The sequence below is a fragment of the Ictidomys tridecemlineatus genome, chromosome 4, assembly GCF_052094955.1.
Source record: "Ictidomys tridecemlineatus isolate mIctTri1 chromosome 4, mIctTri1.hap1, whole genome shotgun sequence".
NCBI lineage: Eukaryota > Metazoa > Chordata > Mammalia > Rodentia > Sciuridae > Ictidomys > Ictidomys tridecemlineatus.
This window is the reverse complement of record NC_135480.1, coordinates 191,794,675-191,803,285: the sequence shown is the minus strand read 5'-3', so window position 1 is coordinate 191,803,285 and position 8,611 is coordinate 191,794,675.

The window sequence follows — 8,611 nt, the reverse complement described above, 5'->3', positions numbered from 1 at the left end:
CACACACACACACATACACACCTGTCCAGATCTGCTCTACTCCAAGTGCATGAGCAAGTGGAGGCTTCCCCGACCTGTCGTGGTCTCTGTTACCTTTGTGTGCTGTGTGACCCCTCTGCTGTAAAGACACACAGCAGACACTGCCTTTCTTTTTTTTTTTTTTCAGTTGTCAATGGACCCCCATTTGGTTTATTTATATGTGGTGCCAAGAATCCAAACCAATGCCTCACACGTGCGGGGCCAGCACTTTGCCACTGAGCCACAATCCCAGCCCCGACACTGCCTTTCTTGAGAACTCCTATGCATTTGATTTTGAGACTCATCTTCTTTTTAAAAATATTGCCTTTCCTAAGTATCCCCTCTCTCTCGGCTCCCAGGCAGTATTAGGAAAGCCCTCTTCCTTTCTCCTCTGATCCTTTACAACAAGGTTTATCCTAGCATTTATTACACAATGCAGGGATTTATTTTTAGGTACAAGCATTTTTTTTAGGTACAAATACCAATTCATTTAATCCTCCTAAGAATCCCTGTAAAATTCTTAAGATTCATCTTTCTTGTCTGTTTTCCAAATCTTAGTCTGTTTCAAGAATAACTATTGAGCACCCACTCTGTGCTATGGGTTAGGCACATAATTGGACTGAGATCACCTTCCTCATTCTCAAGAAGTTAAGGGGCCATGGAAGGGGCACAAACCCAGCCTCAGAGCAGGTGACAGAGTGGGCTTCCTAGGAGAGGTGACATCCACATTTGGACTGGAAGAGTGAGTGAGATGGATGAAGCAAGAATGGAAAAATATTCTTGGTGGAGAGAAATGCATGATCAAAGACAGAAGAAAATTGGTAGGGAGAGTTGGGGTCTGGGATTGGGAGAACAGTAGTGTCAGGAGGGAGGGGCAGTCAAAGATGAGGCCCCAGAGAGGGGCCAGGGCAGCATGCAGTGCTCTGCAGGCTGTGTGACTCAGTTGCTGAGTTTGACAGACCAGGGGCACCTCGAGGATGGGATTTCATTTGATTTGCGACTATGTCCTTCACACCCAGCAAAATGGCCAACCAACCGAGAGAAACACTCAGCAAGTATTTTTCAGATGATGACATGATCAATGAATAAAAATAAAAGCACTTTGAAGAAACTCCCTTTCTTTTTCTTTTTTCTTGAGGGGAGAGACCAGGGGGAGAGTCTGTTATTTCAGAAGGATAATGTCATCCCCAAATGCTGTAAGTACAACCTCTTTGGGGCTGAGCGAGTATAAAACACAACCTACATGGCTTTTACATGAAGAATTGCCCAAGATATTCAGTTTCCTGGATCTGGAGTGAGGAGATATGTTTGGGGTTTTATAAATGGGTGAAAAAAAAAAAAAGCAGATTCCAGAGAATCATCAAATCCAGCTGAGCCCAAGTGATAAGAAAATTTCCTAAAGTAGGAAAAACATTGGAAAAAATTTTTAGAAAATACCCAAAGTACACTGATCATCCTAAAACCATGCTTTCTTGATTAGGAACCAAATCAGAAGGAAAAAATTTCTTCTGGGCTAATATTTCATCATCACTAGCAGCTCAAAACCCAGGGGAACTCGGAATTTGAGGATCTGTGAGTTGGGAGCTGGAAGGACTGATCTCAGAGCATTACCTTGCAGCCAGTTCTCAGGCAAAACCACAGCACAGAGTGTGGGCTTCCGGAACCCTTGTGGAGACGTCTCATTCCTGTGGAGCTGCACAGAGGAGACAGGGCTCCCTCAGGGGGTTGGCCCACAAAAGAAAGAGACAGTTAAAGGAAAGAGTCAGAGTAGGCACAGTTCCAGACCCCAGTCCTGGGGGTCAGAGTGTAAGGACCAGGCTGTTAGGAGCCTGACAATCGGGCACTGCACAGCACCCTCTGGGCCTGGGATGGTACGTGGTCCACTGAGATCACAGTCCTGACCAACACATCGGGCAGGGTAAATACCAAGAGAAGAGGTTCTGTAGTCATGTAGACATAGATTCAAATGCTGGTCCTACCACTAGACACTTAACCAAGCTAAACTGCAATGTTCTTGCCCCGAAATTTTAAGAGAAGAAAAGAAAAATGTCTTTATAAGAACTAAGTCAAATTGTACATTTAAAATAACTCCCGGCACACAACATAACCTGGTTAAGTATCAGTGCCTGTGCCTTGCTCACTGTCAACATTAGGGTTTTTTGAATTTCTTTGTGACTCAGTTCAGAGGCCCACAGATTTGTCCAAGTGCATATAGGTTAGCTGTACTGCTTGCCCCCAAATGAATATGGATTTCATAACACTTCATACTTGGGGAATGGCTCCGTTGGAGAACAGGAGGAATATACCACACTCATCTGGAAGTGTTTTTGATAACCACTTCTCTCATGGCTTGCAAAAAGCCTTTGATGTTCTTGTGTTTGCATTTTGAAAATTCAGAATCCTAATGGTCTATAGGATAGATTTGGGATCAGTCAGCCTTAAACTCAATTCTTAATTCCACCAATTACTAGCTGTGTGACTCTGGAAGGATTACTTAATCTCAGAGATACAATTTCCTGAGCCACAAATGAAAATAATATCTAAATCTCACAGAGGTTATATATTAAATGGATACATAAAATTATATATATATATATACATAAAATATGTATAATTATATATAAAATATATATAACATATATTATATACATTTTATATATATAATTGCCCAACAGAGGAGATGCTCATTAAATTCTTTCATTTATTCAGCAGATATGCTTCAAGCACCTCCCATGAAGCAGGAGGGGTATTCTGGGGACTGAGGATGTACCATAAACTAAACAAAACCCCTGCCCTCTTGGAGCCTGTACTCTAGCAGAGGAGGCAGAGGATCAACAGATAAACAGATGCATGCTATGGGGAAAACCAACTGGGACTGAGAGGCTGCATGGTGATAAGAGAGGTGACACAAGGAATCCTGAAGCAGACTCTTTTCTCCTGTGATCACACAGTTCTCTTTTGAAAACCACGTCTCCTACCCTCTGACCACTGGCCTCCAGGAAGGAAGAATAAGGGATTACATTCTGTTGAACTGAGTCATCTGACATCCTTTAAATAAAGCATGGGCACCCTTAGAAGAGTATATGGTCACCCACAGGATGGACAGAGTTAGGTGTCACTTTGGAGACTCTTGGAGACACACAGCTATGCTCTGTCCCTAAGGCTTGTCATAGCTGACATCACCGAGGCGATTCTTGGGGAACAAGTCTTCCCCCGCCAAGCAGGCAGTCCTCAATAATGCCATCTTTGTTGCAGCAGAACATCGGCGACCTTGTTCTGAGCGGGGTCCAAGCTGAGGGGAGAGAGTGGAATGACCAGCTGTGAAAAGATCAATTTGTTTCCAATCCGCTCTTTCTTATGGTGGCAGAGGCTGGCTCCCCACCCTGGCTGGGTCTGTCAGGGACAGGTGCCAAGTAGGGCAGAGACTGAAGAAATGCACCCCGTTCCCACCAAAGCAGGAGCATTCAGCCTCTGAGTGGAGTGTGTGGCATTAGCCGTTCCCCAGCTGTATTGCTCTGGAGAGATAAAGGTTGGGATAGCAGAGAGGGATGCCTCAAGTCCAGTTCAAAACTAGAACTATTCAAGTCCTGCACTTATTATTCACGTTTGAAAATACCGAATGGTAGCCAGATGTGGGAAAGCCAGTGACCCCCTATACTATGGCTGGGAATGTAAATTGTTATGGGCTCTTCAGAGACCCATTTGCCAGTATGTATGGAAATTGAGTGTGCACAGTTCCTTTGTTGCAGTCAGTCGAAGGAACTTCTCCTTCTGATAAAGTCTCAGAAGGGCACCAGGATGAATGTACAAGGAAGGGGTTTGTTGCAGTATTGTTTACCACAGCAGAGGTCTAGACAGCTGAACTCTATGCTGTAGCTAAAGAGAATGAAGTATGTGCCGATGTATGTAGAAGAAGAGCTAAGAGAAAGAAAAAACAATATTCAATTTTGTATGCATGTGAAAATCCACTTATTGTATATGTCTTCTTGTACCTCTGCTTAGACCTCTGTTAGCTCTTACCCTAATCCCAAGATTTGGCAAGAGGACCATGTAGGACCCTCCCATACCTGTGGAGGTGTGAGATGCTAGAAATGGATAGATGTAAAAGGATGGAAACTTCGTGCTTCTATGAACTCTCCTCTGTAGACCTGTGTTCCTGGAGAGGCCATTGGAAGATGGGAAAGGAGTTGGCCATATGTTTTATAATTTTTCCTGAGCACTATTTGAAAAGGTCAGCTAAGACCATACACACAGAATTATCCGTTCTTCAGTCTTTTCATAATGGACGACCCATTTCCTCCTTTCATCAAAGAGCAGACAGAACAAATGTGAAGGAAGCTAAGAGCCCCCTAAAAGAAAGAGCAGTTCATGTTCACACAAAGAGAACTTGCTTCCTTCCAGCTCTAAAACATCACAAAATTTTCCATTTGCAAATGTTACCAGCAAAGTCACAATGAGTACCAAATGTTGAAGAAGAAAAAATAAGTAATTCTACCCATTCTGCCACTAATTAGCTGTAGGATTTTGATCAAGTATCGTGCTCTCTCACTGGGTTGTTTTCCCAGTGAGAAAAGTGTTTTCCAGTTCATATTGACCTTACTTCTTTGGACCAGCTCAGAAATGACAAAGGGGTGATAGATGAAGAGCTATAGGGCCCCTTTCTTTCCTGCTTCTCCCAATAACTAATCAATTTACAAAATTTCCTAGAGGTCTTTGATGATTCCTCTGAATCCTTCTAGACATGGAACTCTGAGCCATCACGAACAAGCCAAATCAACATGTAAAGCAACATTCATTACTTAGCTTTTTTTTAAGGTCCATGTAAGTCCTGGGGACTGGACTTCTGGTGGCTTTGCATTGTTATTTCATTGTTATCCTACATCCCTGCTGTCTCTCTCTCTCTGGGGAGAGTTAATTTAAACATAGATAAGACAGTTCTCCTAGCAATTATCAAAATGTGGTCTATGGTACCCTGCTAGATACTCAAGAATTTTCCAAGGGATCCCGTTGGCAAAGATAGTTGTAAGTAAAACTTTCAGATCATCAATTTCCATTTGCACTCCTCAGGAATCCGAGGGTAGAAACTCTTTTTACAAAAGAAAACCCTACCTCTCTTTCATCTTGAGTTACTCTCTTTGGGGTGGGGGGTGGATGGTAAAAATCAAACAAACACACAATTCAAAGTTCTGTTGTAGGAGTGGAAAAAGTGAATGACTATTGATCTAGTAGTAAATTATTTTGCAAGTCAGATGACTTCCAATGCTATGTTTGCCACTAAACTGAAGGGGAACCTAATTAAAATATCAGTGAGAAATAATTAAAAATGCTTTTTGAAATACATTATACATTGTTGTAGACTATAGGTAGTTGACTATGCTCTAGGGCTATGGAGCTGATTCCTCCCACCCACCAGTCAAGAGACTAGACATTCCCAGCACATAGGAATGATAAATATTTGAGAAAATGGAAATGCTCAATACCCTGATCAAATTACCATACACTGAATACATATATCAAAATATTGTACCATTACCATCAATGTATACAAATATGTGTCAAGAAATTTTTTAAATTAATATGGAAAAAGCACTTTGCTCTTGGAAAATCATCAACAAAATATAAAATTTGATTTAAATACAGAAAAAAAAATATTGAAAGAAAATGCTTTTTGATGATTATTCCCTTCTGTTTTTTGAAATGTAATCTGAGAGGAAGTTATAACACTGTTATATCAAAAGCTTTTCTTTTCCATCTACTTATTTCTTTGAGTAGATTTCTCAGTGCTTACAACCAAAAAAATGAAAACAAGGAATAAAATTATGTAATACCATTTCACATTAAGTTTAATGAATATTCCTTAGACAGATGTCTGATCTAAAGTTTTTGAAAAAGTCATCTCATTCAGAGAAGCATTTTTAATAAAACTTTATGTTTCATGTCATATATACCAAAATGTTAGTCAATGCATGGTAAGTAGATCAATTGGATACAACTAACAATTGTTATGACAATTTAATCCACAAGAAATTGCTTCCTGTTCGAACATAATATTTAGAGAACATTGAAGAAATTGAATATCAATTTATATGCATGTTTTGTTTTAGGGAAGTATGATAACACAGTCAGTGAAATAAATCCAAATGTAAAAATGTGCTACATTACAATAAGCATGTCTGAATGAAATGGATTGGAAATATACATTTAAGGGGGAAAAGAAGCTATTAAGTTTTCCACTGTGAAGGAAGATGTTATTGTTACATTTCTTTATGAATGAATGAAATATGGTTCTCACTAAATCTATTTAAAAGAGTGATAAAAGTTTTATTTTTAAATAACTATATTTTCAATATCTTTGCATCATATAATTTGCAAGTATTTTAAAAAAACCTGTCATCTTTTAAAAAGTACAAAGTTTTTCAAGATGAGAGGCCACAGTTCTTGAGGACCCTACATTTCACCACAGGGGAATCTTCAACAATTGCAATAGTGGGGATCAAATGGTGAATGTTCAAGGCACCTGACTTGCTGATGGAGTAATCTTTGTGAAGAAGAATGGATGACCTATGCTCTAAGTTTTCCAAGCCAAGCTGGGACGATGACCAAGTTTGCACTAAGTCTAGGCTTTCTTGTTCTTCTGTCAATCTCTGTGCTGCGTCCTTATACCTGGACCCACACTGCCTCTCATCTTGTTACCTAAACTACATTAGGAAACTGAAAGAATTTTAAGCCCTGAAACTTTGCTTAGATGTTAAAAAAAAAATAATGACTTTAAATGCAGAATTTAATGCTGGTTCCTAAGGGTCAACACCTTATCAGGGGAATACAAGCAAAGCAATAAATAGTGTATCATTTCCCAGGATGTCTATTCCCCTCTGACTGGTTCTAGATGCTGTCTAGTCTGAGTGCTGAGTACAGATGAAGGCCAGGAGAGGCTGGAAGGACAGACGCATGCCTTCCACACCCTGTTGCCTCAATTCAAGTGGGATTTCCTTATCCATTGGTTCATTCAGTTAGCCTTACCCAGTCACAGACTCTGAGCCCAGCTCCATGTTAGGGCTGGGGGTTCACAAGGCCAAGACCACTCAGGTTTTGTCCTTGAAGTTCTTTCTGCTACAGTTGATTAAGGAAAAGGCAAATTCACGAACAAATAATTAGGCTATTCTGTAGTAAGTGCTCTTTTATAAGAACAAAGAAAGTGTCAGAGATCAGGGAAGATTAGAGTAATCAATTCTTCAAGGGATGGTGATATTTAAGTGGGGTCTCCATTGGGAAGTGAGAAGCTAGGGAATTCCCTCCATACATCCTGATGTGCAGACAAATATGATCATGAGATTCTGATAAATAAAAGGTATATGGCAGCTCAAGCTGATGATGTTAGCATTTAGTAGGAAAAGCAGGATATGAAGATAAGGAAGCCAGCTGGGCATTGGTTATGAAGAAACTTGAAAGCTGTCTTAAGACTGTTTCAGCTGCTATAACAAAAGGCCAGAGCCTGGGTGGCTTATAAACAACAGAAATTGACTTCTCAGAGTCCAAGATCTAGGAAGTCCAAGATCAAGGCATCAGCAGCTTCAGTGTCTGGCAAGGGCCTGTTTTCTTGTTCTGAGATGAGGCCTCCTGGCTGTCCTCACATGGTAGAAGGAGCCAGGCAGCTCTCCAGGGTTTTATAGGAACACTAATCCCATCTATGACAGCTCTGCCTTTGTGACTTTATCACCTCCTAAAAGCCCCACCTCCTGATACCATCCCGTTGGTGATCAGGTGTCAACATATGAATTTGTGCGGGACACAAACCTTCAGCCACTTGGTGTTTGAGAAGGATTCTTTGAGCAACAAGAAGAAACATGACTAGATAAGGATGACAATTTCAGATGACAATTCTAGGTAACTATGCCACAGAAGACATAAGAAAATACCTATCATAGCACTGGATAAAAAAGGATTCTTTAAAAAACTTTTTTTTTAATTTTAAAAAGATAAAAAAGAAATCTTGGTTGACCTCTTGACTCCCTTTGCTCTCTCAAAGAAAACGTGACTCTGAATCCATAGAATGCAATGGGTCCCGTAAGTGTTTTGTCCCAAGAAGACAAAATGAATCCAAAATAAAGGAAGAACTATGCATTTTTTATCAGTATTTTTCAGATGCCCACTCCTTTACATGAGGCTTTATGCATTTTTTTCTATAATGTATTTGTCAGGAACAATGATCTCCACTTTGCTGATGTCACAAGTCACAAGTAAGTTACCTGAGTTTACAAATGCAGACAGCCTGGTTCCCATGCATTCAACCACAGTACTATCTCTCTGTATGTATTATGATGTCTATTTTACTTCTGTGGATTGTTGAGATTAAAAACCAGTAAGTAGAGGACTTCTAGGGATTGACTGCCTATCCTCATCTCTGTCTTAAGTAAAGGCTACTCTGTACTGGGCTCTCAGGCCAAGCACCGAGATGAATGAAGTATTGGCAGTTTCCTGCTGAGGCCAGGCTCACAAAGGAGTGTTTACATCAGAGTGATTGCAAAAGTTGAAGGAACTTAGCATTGTCACTAACCCATTAGGGCCACCCAGCCTCCCTCTCCCAAGAATGGTA